This window comes from Lissotriton vulgaris, unplaced genomic scaffold (assembly GCF_964263255.1).
Source record: "Lissotriton vulgaris unplaced genomic scaffold, aLisVul1.2 SCAFFOLD_430, whole genome shotgun sequence".
Lineage (NCBI taxonomy): Eukaryota > Metazoa > Chordata > Amphibia > Caudata > Salamandridae > Lissotriton > Lissotriton vulgaris.
This window is the reverse complement of record NW_028251530.1, coordinates 515611-527068: the sequence shown is the minus strand read 5'-3', so window position 1 is coordinate 527068 and position 11458 is coordinate 515611.

The window sequence follows — 11458 nt, the reverse complement described above, 5'->3', positions numbered from 1 at the left end:
AGTGCTTTTGATTTAACGCTTGTGCCCCTTTCCTCATAAAGAGTACTGGGGAGTAATTTAGAAATAAATACATATATTTTTACAATATATACTTGTGTGGTGTCCTTTCATTTGATTACAGGATTGTATGTGGTAAAACAGCTCGCTTAACACGACCTCTTAAGTTTAGCCTTTAGGCTGCTTAGTCCATGCTACCACTAGGATAGCTTGTCTAACAAGGTTGACTTACAACCAGACATCTTTGGGGTTTGTTTGGACTGATACCCAGTGGTTCCAGAATTGGAAACACTACATATCAGGCCAACTTCTCACATGCTGGCTGCATCTTTCCTTTCAGAGTGAGGGGCAGAGTCCTCCGCCGCCCAGCAGGAGGTGGAGCCAGCATTGTGGCAGGCAGGCACAGCCCTATTCAGCCCAGGTGCTAACTCCTCCCACCACTCAGGTAGCAATCGCTCCACTCAGCCTAGTGCTGACTCATCCAGCCTCTGGGGGGATTCCCCAGCCCCTGTCACTCACAAACCAGACAGTCAATACACAAACCTTTCCAGGCACGCAGAAGGGTCAGACAAGAGAACAGCAACTTTCTAAAAGTGCTGTCCTCAAACACAGGATCTAAAAACCACCTTTCCTAAAAGATGCGTTATTAAATTCTGAGTTCAGGGATACTAAATACTTATGTCCCATCTTGCTCCTATGGGAAGAAATGCCGTAACCACTGTAGCCGGCATCCCCCATGTTAACCTATGGAGCAAGATAGCCTTACAATAGTGAAAAACGAAAATGGCTGTAATTCACTACCAGAGCATGTCACCTGCACTAGTACATGCTCTACCTTTCACATACACGGCACCCTGCCCAGGGGGGTACCTTGGGCCTTCCATAGGGGTGACTGATGTGCACGAAAAGGGAAGGGTTCGGCCTGGTCAGCGGGGACGCCGACCAGGAGGACATGGCAGTTCTAAACTGCCCGTAGGCGCTGCAGTGGAAGGCCCGAGACACCATTTTAGGGCTACTCCTGTGGGTGGCACAATCAGTGCTGCAGGCCCACTAGTAGCATTCGTCATCACCGGCCCTGGCATACCCTGTGCACTTTACTAGGGACTTCGTGGTGATACAAATATGCCAAACATGGATATCCAATCATGATAACAATTTACATAGGGAGCACTTACACTCTGGCACTGATCAGCAGTGGCAGAGTGTCCAAAGCATCTAAACCAGCAAAAACGAATCCAGCACAGCATCAAAAAATACAGGAGGCCGAGGCAAAAAGATAGGGGTAATCACGCCAAAAGATGTCAGGTCTAACACTTCTCATCCCGAAATGGAAATGCCTCCCCTCGAGGGAACCCGAGGTGACCCTGACCTTATCCATCTCTCTGCCGAGGTGTAGGAAGGTGGCTACCTGACTATGGTTACCCCAGATTTTTTGCCCTGTGTTTAGCTGGTTTTCGACTTAGTTGGCCTGGTTCCCTGCTAATCAGGGCCCCAGGCTATCTGCTCTCTCTGTAAAATGGATTCCATGTACCCTAGGTGCATAACTAGATTTGCTTGGGTCACCTTATCAGCCCCTGTACAGAGCACTATAGGTGCCCAGGGCATAGGTGCATCCAAGGCCTACCAGGGGCTGCAGCATATCTTTTGCCACCCCTGGCTGGCTATCTAAATTGACACAACTGGCTGATCACTCAGCTGGGGCAAGTGGGTGTAATCACCCCTTGCTTAGATATAGTATACCTATATCTAAACCTATATCTGGACACATATATAGCCTGTGAGTCACTCCTATGGAAGGCCTCATCAATCCTGGAGGCAGAGTGCGTGGTTTTATGTGAGATGGAGCTCTGGCATGAGCTGAGCCTGTCTGCAGCTGTCGGGAACAACTCTCTAAGCTGATCCGGGATAATGCCATACCATATACTCTTAAGCGCCTTATAATCCTCGCGGTTATATAGCAACTTTGGTTTGGCTTTATCAAAACATGTCATGTAAGGTGTCATACGAATTGGAATACTACCCCCTCGCCAGTTCTGGCGACGGGGGTAGCATTCCACCCTTCTAGAGGGAGAAGACATGTTACTTTACTGAAACGCGGTTGATTTAAAATGAGCCTCAGATCCACAAAATGGATGCCCCTGCCACAGACACGGGTCTGGCCTCCTGCTGCTGACCGAAACCCAGCAGAGGAGGCCTGGACAAAGAGTTTCCTGTCACAGGGCGGTGTCAAACCACCCCAGACAGGAGATAGTGGATTGGAGTAGGGAGGTTTCAAAGAAACCAGACACTGCCTGGGGAGCACAAGGCTGCCCCTTGCAGGATCCGGCCAAACCGGTTCTGGGGCCTCCCAGCCCCTGTCCCAGCGCGGCCAGGATCAAAGGAGAGGGGTGTAACCACCCCCTTCCTGGGTCCCACCCATAGGAGGGGACCTAGCAGGATGTCCAACCCCCTAGATTCGAATAAGAGGGGGAGCAGTCCCAACGGACTTCAGATCATCCTGAAGAAACATAAGAAACGAAATCTGGACCCTTCGACTTTCTACACGACGTGAGAAGACTGAAGAATCTCCCTTGTGGTCAAGGAGTGACCACCCTGTGCAAACAGGCACCATCCAGCCCTCGACCCTTGCTTTGTTGCAGTTCCCGCCGGAACTCGAGCGACAGAGATCGACGAGATCAAGCTTGCCTGCCTTCTACCTGCCCGATCCACAGTCCCTGCAGAGCTGAGACCCGTGGAGGCGACCGGAAGCGTGGGGCACGCCATCTTGAAAAGGCCACGAGACGCTGACCGTGCAGCCCACGAGTGACCCTCGAAGCTGTGCACCGGGGTTTGAGAAGCCCCAGCCCCGAGCTCCACTTGCACCAAAGCTCACCCCTCCACACTCGACGAGTGCTGCGTGGGGCCCTTCTGCTTGTGTGCGCTCGACGCGTTGGCCCGGTCACTTGCCAGCTGGCTTGTGGCCCCTGTGCCGACGAAACTTGAAATCCGACTTGCTTTTCTGGTTGCTCCAGATCTGCACCAGCTCCTGTGAAAAGGAGCACCCACTCTGACCCTCCTGGTTTGAGTGATAAGCAATCTCCCGGTTCCGCGTGGATTGCTTTTGCCAAGTGCTGTTTGCTGCAATCTTGAAGCCGACGGTGCTGACGGCGAGAGCCTACGTGGGACAGATCGTGACCTGCTCCTGGACGTCGCAGATGCCCCAGAGCCCACGTGACAGCGGAGAGAAGCCTATCGACAACCGCCTGATTGCGCCCGACAGTGCCTGGTTCCGTCCTGGTTCCACCCTGGTCACTGCTGAGTGACCCAGACTCTGTCCCCTCTGCTTTCAGGTACTTTTCTACTTCGATCCACCCTCGGATCGCACCGGACACTTCTGCTTCACAGCGCCTGCAGCTGCAACAGCTCCAAGCACCAAGAACCTGCGTGACAGAACCCGACGCCACTTCGACCCTGTGCACCCACGGCCTGTGGGTGAGGTAACTTTGCAACGCCGGTGTCCTTACACTGGTACACACCTCTAGGGTCTGTGTCTAAAGTTTTGTGTTCCTAGGTTCAGCGGAAGTATCATTTAATTCACTTTAACTAACTTTTACGCACCATTGACATTACATTGGTGCGCGCCGCACTTTCCGTGCTGCACCCGTCTCCTGTGGGCTACTCCCGACTTCTTCATTGCTTGTCCTGACTGCTCCCAGCGAATCTCTAGGCCCTAGGCCTAACCATTGTTCGATAAGTGTTACTTATACCATTTTTTTAGTATATGGTCTGAGTGGCCCCCCGCCCTCAGCCATAATTGTGCCAACTTTATATGTTTAACAGTGCTTTTGATTTAACGCTTGTGCCCCTTTCCTCATAAAGAGTACTGGGGAGTAATTTAGAAATAAATACATATATTTTTACAATATATACTTGTGTGGTGTTGTAGGAGAGTAGGGTCTGCTATCCTATGGTCACCCCAATTTTTGCTTTTTGCTTCACTGGTTTTCGACTTACTGAGGCTGTGGGCCTGCTAATCAGACCCCCAGCCTGCTGTTCTCTCTCTAAATTTATAATACATGTGCTATAGGTACATACCACAATTGGAAATGGACTCCTTGTCAGCCCCTGTACCATGCACTATAGGTGCTCAGGGCATAGGTGCCACCAAGGCCTACCAGGGGCTGAAGCATAGCTTTTGCCACCCCTGGCTGGTTCTTAAATTGACACAACTGGCTGATCACTCAGCTGGGGCAAGTGGGTGTAATCACCCCTTGCTTAGATATAGTATACCTATATCTAAACCTATATCTGGACACATATATAACCTGTGAGCCACTCCTATGGAAGGCCTCATCAATCCTGGAGGCAGAGTGCGTGGTTTTATGTGAGATGGAGCTCTGGCATGAGCTGAGCCTGTCTGCAGCTGTCGGGAACAACTCCCTAAGCTGATCCGGGATAATGCCATACCATATACTCTTAAGCGCCTTATAATCCTCGCGGTTATATAGCAACTTTGGTTTGGCTTTATCAAAACATGTCGTGTAAGGTGTCATACGAATTGGAATACTACCCCCTCGCCAGTTCTGGCGACGGGGGTAGCATTCCACCCTTCTAGAGGGAGAAGACATGTTACTTTACTGAAACGCGGTTGATTTAAAATGAGCCTCAGATCCACAAAATGGATGCCCCTGCCACAGACACGGGTCTGGCCTCCTGCTGCTGACCGAAACCCGGCAGAGGAGGCCTGGACAAAGAGTTTCCTGTCACAGGGCGGTGTCAAACCACCCCAGACAGGAGATAGTGGATTGGAGTAGGGGGGTTTCAAAGAAACCAGACACTGCCTGGGGAGCACAAGGCTGCCCCTTGCAGGATCCGGCCAAACCGGTTCTGGGGCCTCCCAGCCCCTGTCCCAGTGCGGCCAGGATCAAAGGAGAGGGGTGTAAACACCCCCTTCCTGGGTCCCACCCATAGGAGGGGACCTAGCAGGATGTCCAACCCCCTAGATTCGAATAAGAGGGGGAGCAGTCCCAACGGACTTCAGATCATCCTGAAGAAACATAAGAAACGAAATCTGGACCCTTCGACTTTCTACACGACGTGAGAAGACTGAAGAATCTCCCTTGTGGTCAAGGAGTGACCACCCTGTGCAAACAGGCACCATCCAGCCCTCGACCCTTGCTTTGTTGCAGTTCCCGCCGGAACTCGAGCGACAGAGATCGACGAGATCAAGCTTGCCTGCCTTCTACCTGCCCGATCCACAGTCCCTGCAGAGCTGAGACCCGTGGAGGCGACCGGAAGCGTGGGGCACGCCATCTTGAAAAGGCCACGAGACGCTGACCGTGCAGCCCACGAGTGACCCTCGAAGCTGTACACCGGGGTTTGAGAAGCCCCAGCCCCGAGCTCCACTTGCACCAAAGCTCACCCCTCCACACTCGACGAGTGCTGCGTGGGGCCCTTCTGCCTGTGTGTGCTCGACGCGTTGGCCCGGTCACTTGCCAGCTGGCTTGTGGCCCCTGTGCCGACGAAACTTGAAATCCGACTTGCTTTTCTGGTTGCTCCAGATCTGCACCAGCTCCTGTGAAAAGGAGCACCCACTCTGACCCTCCTGGTTCGAGTGATAAGCAATCTCCCGGTTCCGCGTGGATTGCTTTTGCCAAGTGCTGTTTGCTACAATCTTCAAGCCGACGGTGCTGACGGCGAGAGCCTACGTGGGACAGATCGTGACCGGCTCCTGGACGTCGCAGATGCCCCAGAGCCCACGTGACAGCGGAGAGAAGCCTATCGACAACCGCCTGATTGCGCCCGACATTGCCTGGTTCCGTCCTGGTTCCACCCTGGTCACGGCTGAGTGACCCAGACTCTGTCCCCTCTGCTTTCAGGTACTTTTCTACTTCGATCCACCCTTGGATCGCACCGGACACTTCTGCTTCACAGCGCCTGCAGCTGCAACAGCTCCAAGCACCAAGAACCTGCGTGACAGAACCCGACGCCACTTCGACCCTGTGCACCCACGGCCTGTGGGTGAGGTAACTTTGCAACGCCGGTGTCCTTACACTGGCACACACCTCTAGGGTCTGTGTCTGAAGTTTTGTGTTCCTAGGTTCAGCGGAAGTATCATTTAATTCACTTTAACTAACTTTTACGCACCATTGACTTTACATTGGTGCGCGCCGCACTTTCCGTGCTGCACCCGTATCCTGTGGGCTACTCCCGACTTCTTCATTGCTTGTCCTGACTGCTCCCAGCGAATCTCTAGGCCCTAGGCCTAACCATTGCTCGATAAGTGTTACTTATACCATTTTTTTAGTATATGGTCTGAGTGGCCCCCCGCCCTCAGCCATAATTGTGCCAACTTTATATGTTTAACAGTGCTTTTGATTTAACGCTTGTGCCCCTTTCCTCATAAAGAGTACTGGGGAGTAATTTAGAAATAAATACATATATTTTTACAATATATACTTGTGTGGTGTCCTTTCATTTGATTACAGGATTGTATGTGGTAAAACAGCTCGCTTAACACGACCTCTTAAGTTTAGCCTTTAGGCTGCTTAGTCCATGCTACCACTAGGATAGCTTGTCTAACAAGGTTGACTTACAACCAGACATCTTTGGGGTTTGTTTGGACTGATACCCAGTGGTTCCAGAATTGGAAACACTACATATCAGGCCAACTTCTCACATTGGTGTGCAGCGGTGCGGATTTGAGCTTGCTGTTTGTTTTACCATTGCAATCTTTATCAAATTGAAAGATCACATCAAGTACCTCTAGGTACATATAAATCAAAAGCTTAGCATATTAAGTTCTACTGAACTTAGTAGTTGTAGATTAAAGGGAGTAGCACACCCTGACTACAACTCACTAGCAAGGTACAGTAGGAAACCACTTAGTGTAGGTAAGTGCACCACTTACACCTCACTAGCAGTCATGTCTGATGCAGATAGAGCCTCAGGCTCTGCTCCTGTAGAAGTTGATCCTATAGGGACAACATCCAGATATGACAACCTTAGCCACAAAGACCTGAGTGCCTTGTGCACAGCCAGGGGGCTAAAAAAGGGCAGAGGCCCTACCATTCCTTCCCTAATAGCTCTCCTAGAAAAGGATGACCTAGATAAGGTGAGTCAGGCTCCCTTAGAATCAGGTGAAGGGATACACTCCCCTGAGAATGAGAATCTTCCAGAAGAAGAAGAGGAGGAGGAAGAGGAAGAGGAAGGCTCTGATGTAGAAGAGCCTGAAGATCAGGATCAGCAGGGAAACCAGGTACAGGTTGCCAGCCTTAACCAGGCCAACTTGGACCTACATGGGAATGGGGGGGGCCAGCACCACCCCAGATCTCATAACCAAATTCTCCCAGGCAATAGAAGGGAGAGATCTCTATCAGGGGACTCTCACCTTTCTAGTGCCTCAAGAGAATCTCAAAGAGGGATGACTTCCTCCCAGAGAAAAGAGCATAGGGCCAGAATGAGGGCTGTCCAACTCCAGATAGAGAGGGAAGAGGTAGCCCTGGCTCAAGCTAAGCTTACTTTGGAACAAGCTAAACTTACCTTGGCAAGGGAGAAAAAAATAAGTGGCTTAGATGCCACTGGTGGCAGCAAAATTCCTAAAGAAAAAGACAGGGCCTATGACAATAGAAACCTGACAAAAATTGTGCCCCCCTACAAGGAAGGGGATGATATCCACAAATGGATGACTGCTCTTGAGAGGGCCTGCATGGTACAGCAGGTCCCTGAGGATCAGTGGGCAGCAATTTTATGGTACTCCTTTTCTGAGAAAGGGAGGGACAGGCTCCTCACTGTTAGACCTGAGGATGCCAAAAACTACTCTGTTCTGAAGAGTGCTCTTATTGAAGGGTTTGGCCTAACCACTGAGCAATACAGGTTGTTGTTCAGAGACACCCAAAAAGCACAGACTCAGGACTGGACTGATTTTGTAGATTGTGCCACTAAGGCTCTGGAGGGTTGGCTGCAGGGAAGTAAAGTTTCAGACTATACAGGATTGTACAATCTTATGATGAGAGAACAGATCCTTAATAACTGTCAGAACCAGCTGTTGCATCAATACCTTGTTGACTCTGATTTGACCTCTCCCCAAGAATTGGGAAAGAAGGCAGACAAATGGGTCAGAACAAGGATTAAGCAGAAAAACCAGAACCAAGGTGACCAGAAGAAAACAGACCAGAAGGGTGGGAATCAGAAAGATAAAGAAAAGGACCAGAAGTCTTCAGGCCCCCAAACTAGCAATAAGGAGGGGGGTTCCCAAAATGGAAACAAGAAAAAGAAGAATGATGGCCCAAAGAAACCTTGGTGTAATACCTGCAAATCAGTTTCACACTGGGGCAGTGAATGCACTAAGAAAAATCCAGTCCCCACCACTACAGCTCCTAAAGCACCTGCACCCCCTAGTACAGTTAACAGTGGTGGTACACAGCCAAAGGGTTTAGTAGGGTTGACCCTGGGTACTGAGGTGGAATCTGGCTTAGTCAGAATCCCCACACAGGCAGTTCTCCTATATGATGTGGACATATCTTTGCCCACTGCAGTAAGCCCCAGTAACCTGGGCAAATATAGGCAGACTCCCTTAATTAATGAGAAACTGGCTCAGGCCTACAGGGACACTTGTGCCAGTGTCACAATGGTGACACCTGGCTTTGTGGACCCTGGACAGATTGTACTAGGTGAAAGTTACCTAGTGACCAATGCAAGCAACTCCACTACTTCCCATAGTGTGGCTGTTGTGAACTTCTCCTGGGGAGGGGTAGATGGCCTAAAGAAAGTTGTTGTGAGTGCAGACCTCCCAGTAGACTGTCTGTTAGGCAATGATCTTGAAAGCTCAGTTTGGTCAGAAGTGGAGTACAGGACTCATGCAGAAATGCTAGGGATTTCAGCTCATGTCCTTGCAGTGACAAGGTCTCAGGCTAAGAAGTGCCTTCCTGAACCAGTGGTGGATCTTGAAACAATAGACCAACCACAACCCAAGAGGAGGAGCAAGAGGGTTAAGGCTGTGCCTTCCCACTTGCCCCAGGTTGAGGATCAAGTTTCACAGGAAACTGATTCTGCAGTCCAAGAGGAGACTGTCTCAGATGAGCTTGAACCTGAACAGGTTGAGTTTCTGGGGACAGGGGGACCCTCAAGGGCAGACCTGGGGCAGGCCCAATTAGATTGCCCTTCACTTGAACCTCTCAGACAGCAAGCTGCTGCTGAGGCTGCAGGGAATGCTCAAGGTACCCATAAGGTGTATTGGGATGAAGGGCTCCTTTATTCAGAGGCTAGAGACCCCAAGCCTGGCACCACCAGGAGGTTGGTTATACCTTTGAAGTTTAGGGGCTTCCTTCTTACCTTGGCCCATGATATTCCCCTTGCAGGACACTTAGGCCAGAATAAGACTTGGGACAGGCTTGTTCCACACTTTCACTGGCCTCACATGTCAGAAAATGTCAAGGAGTTTTGTCGCTCCTGTGTCACTTGCCAAGCCAGTGGCAAGTCAGGTGGCACAACAAAGGCCCCCCTGATACCACTACCTGTGGTGGGGGTACCCTTTGAAAGAGTTGGAATAGACATTGTGGGTCCCTTGGATCCTCAAACAGCATCTGGGCACAGATTTATACTGGTGGTAGTGGATCATGCCACCAGGTACCCAGAGGCAATTCCCCTGAGGACCACCACAGCTCCTGTGGTGGCAAAAGCCCTCATTGCAGTTTTCTCAAGAGTGGGCTTTCCAAAGGAGGTTCTTTCAGACAGAGGTACTAACTTTATGTCTGGATACTTAAAAGCAATGTGGAAAGAGTGTGGAGTAAACTATAAGTTTACCACACCCTACCATCCACAGTGCAATGGGCTTGTGGAAAGGTTCAACAAGACCCTAAAGGGAATGATAAAAGGTTTACCAGAGAAGCTTAGGCGGAAATGGGACATCCTTTTACCCTGCTTGCTCTTTGCTTACAGAGAGGTCCCACAGAAGGGGGTTGGCTACAGCCCTTTTGAACTTTTGTTTGGCCACCCTGTAAGAGGTCCATTGAGTTTGGTGAAGGAAGGATGGGAGTTACCTCTCAAAAAGCCTAAACTAGACATTGTGGACTATGTACTTGGTCTCCGCTCCAGGATGGCTGAATACATGGAGAGAGCATCCAAAAACCTTGAGGCAAGTCAGGAATTACAGAAAGCCTGGCATGACCAAAAGGCTGTTATGGTTGAGTTCCAGCCAGGACAGAAGGTGTGGGTGTTGGACCCAGTGGGGCCAGCAGCTCTCCAGGACAAATGGACTGGACCCTACCCTATCATTGAAAAGAAGGGAGAAGTCACCTACTTGGTTGACTTCGGTACCCCTAGGAGCCCCCACAGGGTGCTCCATGTGAACAGATTGAAAGCATTTGTTGACAGGGAGGACATGAGTCTCCTCATGGCCACAGATGGGGAACAGGAGGAAGAGAGTGACCCTCTCCCAGACCTGCTTTCCCAGAACCCTGATGATGGTTCAGTTGATGGAGTAGCCTTGGCAGGCAGCCTCACTGAGCAGCAACAGGTGGACTGCAGACAGGTGTTGCAGGCCCACAGACAATTGTTTTCACTCACACCCAGTCAGACTAACTGGTGCACCCATGAGGTGGACACTGGTGACAATCTGCCTGTGAAGAATAAGATCTACAGGCAACCTGACCATGTCAGGGATTGTATAAAGGCTGAGGTGCAAAAGATGTTGGAGCTTGGAGTGATTGAGCCATCAGAGAGCCCATGGGCTAGCCCAGTGGTCCTTGTGCCAAAACCTCATACCAAAGATGGGAAGAGAGAAATGAGGTTTTGTGTGGACTACAGAGGTCTCAATGCTGTCACTAGGACAGATGCTCATCCCATTCCAAGAGCAGATGAGCTCATTGATAAATTGGCTTCTGCCAAGTTTCTGAGCACATTTGATTTGACAGCTGGCTACTGGCAAATCAGACTAGCTGAGGAGTCAAAAGCCAAAACAGCATTTTCGACCCCTAGTGGACATTATCAATTTGTGGTAATGCCCTTTGGCTTGAAAAATGCGCCTGCCACTTTCCGAAGGTTGGTGAACCAAGTCCTTGCTGGGTTGGATGACTTTTGTGCAGCATATCTAGATGATATTGCTGTCTTTAGCTCCACCTGGGAGGATCACCTGATCCACCTGAAGAAGGTTCTGGAGGCCCTGCAAAAGGCAGGCCTGACTATCAAGGCTACAAAGTGCCAGATAGGGCAGAGCAAGGTTGTGTACTTGGGCCACCTAGTAGGTGGGGGTCAAGTTCAACCACTGGAGAGCAAGATCCAGACCATACAGGACTGGGCTCCTCCAACTACCCAGACACAAGTCAGAGCCTTCTTGGGCCTGACTGGGTATTACAGAAAATTTGTAAAGAACTATGGGTCCATTGTGACACCATTGAATGACTTGACATCCAAGAAGATGCCCAAAAAGGTTCAGTGGACAGTTAGCTGTCAAAAGGCATTTGATGACCTGAAGAAGGCCATG